This window comes from Piliocolobus tephrosceles, chromosome 5, assembly GCF_002776525.5.
Source record: "Piliocolobus tephrosceles isolate RC106 chromosome 5, ASM277652v3, whole genome shotgun sequence".
Classification (NCBI taxonomy): domain Eukaryota; kingdom Metazoa; phylum Chordata; class Mammalia; order Primates; family Cercopithecidae; genus Piliocolobus; species Piliocolobus tephrosceles.
The window spans coordinates 42,027,581-42,037,674 of record NC_045438.1 but is presented as its reverse complement, the minus strand read 5'-3'; the positions used below and the strand labels follow the sequence as shown (position 1 = coordinate 42,037,674).

The window sequence follows — 10,094 nt, the reverse complement described above, 5'->3', positions numbered from 1 at the left end:
AAATTTCATTTTCTTTCAAAAAGATCTTATTAGAGTAATGTATAACCTCTTTGAAGCCAGAAAATACTATTTCTTTGCAGTCATTTTTCCTTTTCCCCTTATCATACGGCAGAAAGGAAAGAATAGAAAAGGTACTGAATCCAGGTCCAAGTCAATCATCTTTGCTTTTCTCAGACTGTCATTGACATTTACACCAGCATTATCCTCATCGTTTCATCACTGCGGCCACCCTGACCAATCTGCCTCCTCTGTATTATCACACAGGAGAAAGGAAAGAATAGAAATGGTACTGAACTCCAGGTCCAAGTCAATCATCTTTGCTTCTCTCAGACTGTCATTGACATTTACCCCAGCATTATCCTCATCACTTCATCACTGCTGCCACCCCAACCAATCTGCCTCTTCTGTGTAAGTATAACCTTCTTATTCTATGTATCTTTAAAGAGCTTTTCTCTCCTAAAACATACACACTATGGGTCTTCAAGAGAAAGGATGATGCTTAAATAATACAAATAACAGAAATTTGGGGGAAGATGTGGCCCTCTGGAGTTCTGGAGTAACTAAAAAAATCCATTGAGTGTCTTGGAGAGACCAATTCCTCCTTTTGTCTACAGATTCTTAATCAGTGGAGAAGTGAGCCAGCTTGGAACTCAATATCAGCTCTGTTGTTGGTTAAGATGATTTAGAGAATGTGACTTGGACCTCTGGCAAAAATGAATATACGTATGTAAAGCTATTGACCTCTCTTATAAGGGCAGAGCTTGACCCAGTAAGTTTACCCTGGGCAGAAGAGAAAAATGTATTTTGTGAGAATGTTCATCCAAAAGAGAATTTAAAAATAGGATTTTTCCCCCATTTTCACCACTTAATCACTCTTCACCAAGAGTAGTGAACACAGGAAGAAGGGTGTACGTCTCCTTTTAATATTTTCAGGAGGTAAGAAGAAGTTCCTATTTCATGGACCAGCAAGAAATCTGAAAATTCTGGAAACAAAAACAAAGACTGATCTAACCAGCAGAAACCGGGGAGATGTTACAACATTTGTATAAGATAGACTCACAGGAGAGGGGAAAATGGCTCCTGAAACTTAACTCCAGGGATTGCATTTTTTAAACCAAGACATACAGACTATAAGAAATCATTTTCCTTATTCCTTATTCCTGTACATCACATTTTCAACCTTCCCAACTTAAATCTATAACAATCTAAGTTTTATAATGTATAGAGAAAGAACTTTATCAGTAGAAATAGAAGAGCTGAATACTACACCTTCATTAATTGTTACAGGTAGTCCCCACTTATCCTATCCTTGTGGAATCTTGGGGTCTTGTCCAAGTCCCTTACAGACTCTAGGGCTTGGATTTTATTACATTTTATTTCTGTCTTGAGTGTCTCTCCCCTATTTAAGACCAGTAGGTACACATGCTTGGAATTATATGTTTACTATGAAGTGTGTAATTGCTTTTGTTTATTGTTTGTCTCTTCCTACTACGATGTAATCTCCAAGAAGATGAAGAGTTTGACTACTTTTTACACTGACAAATCTCCTATGCTTAACACATAGCTGATACGAAGACTGAATGAAAGTGAAAGAAGAAAAAATTGTGAAGCAATGAGAAAGCGTGTGTTACATCTTGTGACCCTGTTTAATAGATAAGAAAAGAGAGGGCTGATAATATTTGTCAATGCACACAGACAGTGAACTGAAATATTGCAGGATTCTAGCACAGTTATGATTTCAACTATGACTCAGTGCTGGAATGGGGAACCTGTACCACCTCTCTAATTTCAACAAAGATCAACATAATTATTTATCCTTTATTCATATAAATCTAATTTACATTAGTCAAATTGAACTTAATTCATTTTATGGGATCTGAAAATGTATAGAAACCAATTCCAGAACTTCTGCTTCCAACAATGGTGGAAAACATGTTTTAGACTAAAAATAAATGATAAAGTGGTATAAAATATTTTTGAAAATTCATTAAGGGCAACAGAGAGAATTTCTACTTCCAGAAAGGATATAGTCAGTGTGGTGTGGCAGGCCAACACTTGGGCTAACAACAATGAGAACAACCTAGGGAAATTATATATATTTATAAAGGAATCAGAGGGTTTTAAAAGCAAGAACTAAATGGATTAAAATTCCAGAGAAATGAGAACTTTCTGGTAATGAGTTGATGATGTCCACAATGTTTTTCCCTTGGCAAAATCGCCACTTTGGAATGCAAGCTAAGGATGAGGCTGAGTCCAGGCAGAAAGATGCAACTGGGGAAAAAGTTAAACTAACAAAACTTTTAGCAGTTATATGGGGCTTTGGTGACTCACTGAAGATGTGAGAAACCCCAAATATATGATGACTAAGACATTGACTGAAGTTTGAGATGGTATAGAGGCTAAAACAGTAGCCCCTAAACTTCTGCAATGCAAAGTAAAATCCCCTGCAGCATCATGGTGCTAGAGAATCAATGAACTGCTATGGAAAAGAGGAGCCCAGAAACAAAAGAAGGTAAAATATAAAAATATAAGAGGGAGTAGGGAATTGACATTGATGATCTACAGGTGGTTTTTTGATGTGGATATTTACAGATTCTGAGCAAAGCTACAGGCTGTCCCTCATAGAAAACAACAACAGAGATCTCTAGCCTTCACAGAAGACTATAGAGTGTCCCAAATACATTGCCAGTCTTCCTTTCAAGAGAGTTGCTGAATTTTGAAGCTTTATGGAGCAGGAGGTTAAAGAGCTAAACTGAAAACTTGCTGTTATCTTTTAGGGCTGGGAAGAGAGAGATCCACCAGGCTCTCAATTGAAAGCCCTGGAGGGCTACACCCTAAGAACAGATGTGAATCAGAGGTACACTTAGCAAAACTGAAACCACCTTCTGATTCAGAATAATCTCTGACTCGATTGAGGTGATCAACGGCTATTCCACCTGCCCAACAGAAGAAAAAGGGAACACTTTTGGGTGGAAGGCAATATCATTTGTATCCTTTATTATTTTATTATACATAATGTCTAACATTTTTTAAATTACTAGACATGGAAGATCAAGTTCATTTGCCCAATAATCAAGAGAAAAAAACACAATAGAAACACGATTATAGATGATCAAGATATTATAATCAGCAAACAAGAATTTACAAATAATTTGTATGAATATGACTAAGAAAATGAAGTGCAAAGTCGATGAGGAAATGGACAATTTTTGACAAAAGTAATCTATAAAAAAGATTTCTTTAGGCCTTTTAAATCTGAAAAAATATAATATCTTCAGTTAAGAAATCAATATATGGAGAAAACTGCAGTAGAAGGGGTCAATAGAGATAGCAGTGCGTCCAACAGCCAAGAAAGCAAGGTGGTGGGCATACGGATAGTGATGCACACAGGGGCAAAAAAAGTCATAATGGGAAAGCCATGTGGAGGCAGCAGTGTGCCTGATGTCCAAGGAAGCATGCATAGGAGGTACACATGGTGGCAGTTGTATGCCCAGCAAAAGAAGCACCAGGGAGGTGAAGGTGAGTGTAAGTTAGCAATGTGCCCAACAGCCAGAAAGGTGGAGGCAGGGGCATGGAGGCAGTGGCATGTCAAACAACCCAAGGTTTGGTAGGGAGAATAGTTCAAAAGTGATGACTTGCCTGGAGATGAAAGCAGGAGTGATGAGTTGGCCATGGCAGTACCTAGCATTTTCAGGAAATTAATTATGTAAAGGAGGATTGATTCAGAAAGTATCTATATTGAAGCTAATGGAAGCTGAATTTCTCTCTGTGGGAAAAGAAATTTACAAATATGAAAAGGGGAAGAGAAAAAAATAACTCATTGCTATTGTTATGGTAAGAAGGAAGAAGGAAGGAAGGAAAGGGCAAAAGGAAGGAAAGAAGGAAAAAGTGAAAGGGAAGGGAGGAAAGAAACAAAAAAAGAAACAATTATCCGGGCAAAAACGAATATGTCTGTGTACATATACATGAATACATACATATATTTCAAAATTCTGACCATGGAGAGAGCCTAGTTGCAATGACACCCCAGTGGCAATTAACATATCAAGTATGTAGATTCCAATTTCCAAAACAAACAACAAGGACTCCTTGTAAAAGTAGATGATTCAAGGATAGAGGTAGGGAAATTTCAAGATAAGCCTGGAACACTGGATAGTAGTGAACTGTGGTTTGAATGGTGGTGTTTATCGCTGTCCATTTTCTGATTTGAAAGATTTGGTGATTACTCTGTAGGAGAGTGTTTTTGGGAGAAGCAGTAATAGGAATATTTAGAGATGATAGGACATAGGATTTCAAGTTGCTCTCAAAATATTCACAAAAAGGTATTATATCCTTGAGCATACACACATTCTATCTATCTATCTATCTATCTATCTATCTATCTATCTATCTATCTATCTTTAAAAAGAGAGATGGAGCATATATGAAACTATTAACTGGGGAATCTGGATGAAGAGAATGAGAGAGTTCATTCTACTGTTCTTGCAACTTTTCTGATAAAAATATTTCAAAGTAAATTATTTCAAAATTAAAATTAAAAACTCAATGTATGAGTTTAACAATAAGTTGGACACTATTGAATACAAGACTTGTGAACTGGAAACATATCAATGAAAAATTTACAAAGTGAAACATGGAAGAAAAAGGGAAAGGGAAAAAATAAGAAACAAATGTAAGAGACATACAGGACAAGTATGAAAGGTCTACCATGTAAAACTGAAGTTTCAGAGAGCAATGAGAAAGAAATATAGCAGAAGCAGTATTCAAAGGGATAATGGTGGGAATTTTCTAAAGTAGACAAAATACATTTAATCCACTGATTAAGAAGCTCAGCAAACCCTCAAGCAGGATAAGGATAGAGAAAACCACAATTATGCAACTCAGACTAAAACTGCTAAACCAAAGACAGAGAAGATGGAAAAAACCAGCCAGAAGAAAAAAGACAAACATTATCTACAAAGGAGCAACAATGAGACTGGCAGCTGTCTCTAATAGCAACGATAGAAGCCAGAAGATAATGGAATGCTATCTGTAGAGTACTGAAAGAAACTAAAGGCCAACATGTGAAAAACAACCTTCAAAAATGAACGTTAAATGATGACATTTTCAGAAAAAACAAACAAACAAACAACAAAAAGAAGCAAAAAGGAAACAAAAAACCAAAATTCACATAATTTATTGCTAGGAGTTTTACACTGAAATGCTGAAGGGATTTCTACTAGCAAAAGTAAAAAATGATCTCATTTGAAAAGATGGAAATTCAAGGAGGGAATGAAGAATATTGGATGGGTAAATATGTTGGTAACTATAAATGAATATTGACTACAAAAAATTATGTTGAAAAACTGAAAGATGGAAAACACAGCCACTTGAAGGAGAAATGTATGGTCAAAATGCATGCAGGAAAAACTTCTTTAAAAGAGTTACTTCATACTCTGGGTTGGCAGATGCAATAAGCAGGGGTGCATCAAAAGTAACGGAGAAGGTGATTAGTTGGTGTACTTCAGCAGGAGCAATCAGATGAATTGACTTCTCTATATCCTGCTATTAGTCACAAGCTACGCAGCAGGCTGCAGGTGGGAGCAATGACCGTGCATGCATGGGTCAGTGGGCTACATACAGTAAGTACAGGATGGTACCAGTTCCTAGTGAGAGGACACAGATGAATAGAAGAGACTGAAATGATGTACAATAAGCCAGTAACTAATGTTGCCACTAGAGATGGGGTTAGAGGAAATAGTTTTATCTACATTATATGAATCTTTCACAATAAAAATGTATTCATATACTACTTGTATAATTAGATATATATTTGAAAATGAATAATTTTTTATAGGAAATATATGTTTGACTCCATGCAATAAATACTGACATCAACATCAAAATAAAGCATTTCTAAAAATCACCTGGAAATAAAAATACAGTCTTCTAGATAACTCCTGTATCAAAGAAGAAAAAAGAATCCTGATAATGTAATATAATCTTGTGAATTGTAGCCAAATCTTACCTTGAGAAATTTTGTTTAAAATAACATAAATGTATAACTCAGAAAATTAAAAAGAAGAAAATAAATCAAAAGAAAGTAAAAGAAAAGAATCTGAAAGCAATGACTTAGACAGGAGAAAGCCAAACATTACAATGTATTGATAAAAACAGTGATCTTGTCTTTGAAAAGTTATAAAAACAATACAAACCAATCAATCCCTGGCAAGTCTGGCCAAAGGAAACCAACGAGAACACAAATACAATATTAGAAAACAGAAAAGGGGTATAATCAAAGGAAATTATAATTTTAAAAAAACTTTTTTTACTTTTCTGAATATAAAATTTTAAAATAGATATTTTTTAGGAAACTACAAACAACCAATTTGCCTGAATAAAATATAAGAAACTGGAATAGATCAATATCCATAGAAAAATTGAAAATTTGGTCAAAAAATACTGTAAAATGGCTCTGGGCCACGTTGGTTTTCTCTGAAATTTTTACCAAATACTGATGAATAGTTAAGTTCTGTATTACTTAATTGTTACAAAACTATAGAAATCATAACTTTGATGTAATAAACCTGATAAATACATCAAAAAACTATGGGCCAATCTATCTAATAAGCACAAAAATAGTCTATTATGAAATATCAAATCCAACAGTATACTAAAAGAGTAATACACTTTACCTGATCAAATTTATTCAAGAGTAAGAAAATTGTTCAAACTTGGGAAATATGCTAATGTAATCTTGGTAGATGCTAAAGGACATTTTATAAATGTTAACATTACTTTTGATTAAAATTCCTAACGTGCCAAGGGAAAAGCAGACTTTCTTAACTTGGTAAGGAGTATTGTTTAGAAATCCAAAGCCAATATAATGCTTAATAATGAAATACCGAAAATAATCACGTAAAGTGATAAATAAGAGAACATGGGAGCACAAGAGGAAAAACTAGGGACTCTTCCAAGATGGCCTAATAGGAACAGCTCCGGTCTGCAGCTCCCAGCTCCCAGTGAGATCGACACAAAAGACAGGTGATTTCTGCATTTCCAACTGAGGTACTTGGTTCATCCCATTGAGACTGGTTGGACAATGGGTGCAGCCCACAGAGGGCAAGCCAAAGGAGGGTGGGGTGTTGCCTCACCCAGGAAGCACAAGGGGTCAGGGGATTTCCCTTCCCTAGCCAAGGGAAGCCATGAGAGACTGTACCGGGAGGAACAGTACACTGCTGCCCAAATACTGCGCTTTTCCATGGTCTTCAAAACTGGCAGATCAGAAAATTCCCTCCAGTGGCTGGCTTGGTACGTCCCATGCCCATGGAGTCCAGCAAGCTAAGATTCATTGGCCTGAAATTCTGGCTGCAAGGGCAGCAGTCTGAAATTGACCTGGGATGCTGGAGCTTGGCAGGGGGAGGGGCATCCACCATTGCTGAGGCTTGAGTAGGCGGTTTTACCCTCATAGAGTAAACAAAGCTGTCGGGAAGTTTGAACTGGGCAGAGCCCACTAAAGCTCAGCAAGGATGACTGCCTCTCTAGATTCCACCTCTGTAGGCAGGGCATGTCTGAACAAAAGGCAGCAGCCCCAGTCAGGGACTTATAGATAAAATCCTCACCCCCTGGGACAGAGCACATGGGGGAAAGGGCAGCTGTGGGGACAGTTTCTCCAGACTTAAATGTCCCTGTCTTACAGTTCTGAAAAGAGCAGTGGTTCTCCCAGCATGGTGGTTGAGTTCTGATAATGGACAGATTGCCTCCTCAAGTGGGTCCCTGACACCTGTGTAGCCTGCCTGGGAGACAACTCCCAGTAGGGGCCAAGAGACATCTCATAAAGGAGAGATCTGGCTGGCATCTGGTGGGTGCCCCTCTGGGACAAAGCTTCCAGAGGAAGGATCAGGCAGCAATATTTGCTGTTCTACCACCTCCTCTGGTGATACCCAGGAAAACAGGGTCTGGAGTGGACATGCCGCAAACTCCAACAGACCTGCAACTGAGGGACCTGACTGTTAGAAGGAAAACTAACAAATAGAAAGGAATAACATCAACATCAACAAAAAGGACATCTACACTAAAACCCCATTTGTAGGTCACCAACATCAAGACCAAAGGTAGATAAAACCACAAAAATGGGGAGAAACCCAAGCACAAAGGCTAAAAATTCCAAGAACCAGAATGCCTCTTCTCCTCCAAAGGATCACAACTCCTCATCAGCAAGGGAACAAAAGTGAATGGAGAATGAGTTTGATGTGCTGACAGAAGTAGGGTTCAGAAGGTGAGTAATAACAAACTTCTCCGAGCTAAAGGAGCATGTTCTAACCCATCGCAAGGAAGCTAAAAAGGTTGAAAAAAGGTTAGAGGAATGGCTAAGTAGAATAACCAGTGTAGAGAAAAACATAAATGACCTGATGGAGCTGAAAAACACAGCACAAGAACTTCATGAAGCACACACAAGCTTCAATAGCTGATTAGATCAAATGGAAGAAAGGATATCAATGATTGAAGATCAAATTAACGAAATAAAGTGAGAAGACAAGACTAGAGAAAAGAAGAGTGAAAAGAAATGAACAAAGCCCCCAAGAAATACGGGGCTATGTGAAAAGACCAAATCTACATTTGATTGGTGTACTGGAAAGTGACGAAGAGAATGGAACCAAGTGAGAAAACACTCTTCGGGATATTATCCAGGAAAACTTCCCCAACCTTGCAACACAGGCCAAGATTCAAATTCAGGAAACACAGAGAATACCACAAAGATATTCCTTGAGAAGAGCAACCCCAAGTCATACAATCATGAGATTCACCAAGATTGAAATGAAGGAAAAAACTGTTAAGGCAGTCAAAGAGAAAGATTGGGTTACCCATAAAGGGAAGCCCATCAGACTAACAGTGGATCTCTTGGCAGAAACCCTGCAAGCCAGAAGAGAGTGGGGGCCAGTATTCAACATTCTTAAAGAAAAGAATTTTCAATGCAGAATTTCATATCCAGCCAAACTAAGCTTCATAAGGGAAGGAGAAATAAAATCCTTTGCAGACAAGAAAATGCTGAGAGATTTTGTCACCACCAGGCCTGCCTTACAAGAGCTCCTGAAGGAAGCACTAAATATGGAAAGGAACAACGGGTCCCAGCCACTGCAAAAACATGCCAAATTGCAAAGTCCATTGATGCTATAAAGAGACTGCATCAACTAATGGGCAAAATAACCAGATAGCATCACAATGACAGAATCAAATTCACATATAGTAATATTGACCCTAAATGTAAATGTGCTAAATGCTCCAATTAAAAGACACAGACTGGCAAATTGGATAAACAGTCAAGACCCATCGGTGTGCTGTATTCAGGAGATGTATCTCATATGCAAGGATACACATAGGCTCAAAATAAAGGGATGGAGGAAGATCTACCAAGCACATGGAAAGCAAAAAAAAACAAAAACAAAAAAAAAAAATAGGGGTTGCAACCCTAGTCTCTGATAAAACAGACTTTTTTCATTATTATACTTTATGTTCTAGGGTACATGTGCACAACATGCAAGTTCGATACATAGGTATACATGTACCATGTTGGTTTGCCACACCCATCAACTTGCAGCACTATTCACAATAGCAAAAATAAAACAGACCTTAACCAACAAAGATCAAAGAGACAAAGAAGACAGTTACATGATGGTAAAGGGATCAATGCAACAAGAAGAGCTAACTATCCTAAACATATATGCACTCAATACAGGAGCACCCAGATTCATAAAGGAGACCTACAAAGAGACTGAGACTCCCACACAAAAACAATGGGAGACTTTAACACCCCACTGTCAATATTAGAAAGATCAACAAGACGGAAAATTAACAAGGATATCCAGGACTTGAACTTTGAACTCAGCCCTGGACCAAGCAGACCCAATAGACATCTACAGAACTCTCCATCCCAAATCAACAAAATATACATTCTTCTCAGCACCACATCACACTTATTCTAAAATGGACCAGGAGGGGTGTTTGGAAGTAAAACACTACTCAGCAAATGTGAAGAACAGAAATTATAACAAACTGTCTCTCAGACCACAGTGCAATCAAATTAGAACTCAGGATTAAGAAACTCACTCAAAATC

At 37.7% G+C, this 10,094-nt stretch overlaps 1 long non-coding RNA gene across 1 annotated transcript in view; it reads left to right on the top strand.

The window, feature by feature from the left end:
* Positions 1-5,016: 5,016 nt before the first annotated feature.
* Positions 5,017-10,094, top strand: part of LOC111520735 — a 75,170-nt gene continuing 70,092 nt past the window's right edge. Inside the window, exon 1 of the long non-coding RNA XR_002724746.1 lies at positions 5,017-5,621. This is a non-coding gene — a long non-coding RNA (uncharacterized LOC111520735). The remainder of the gene's footprint in view (positions 5,622-10,094) is intronic.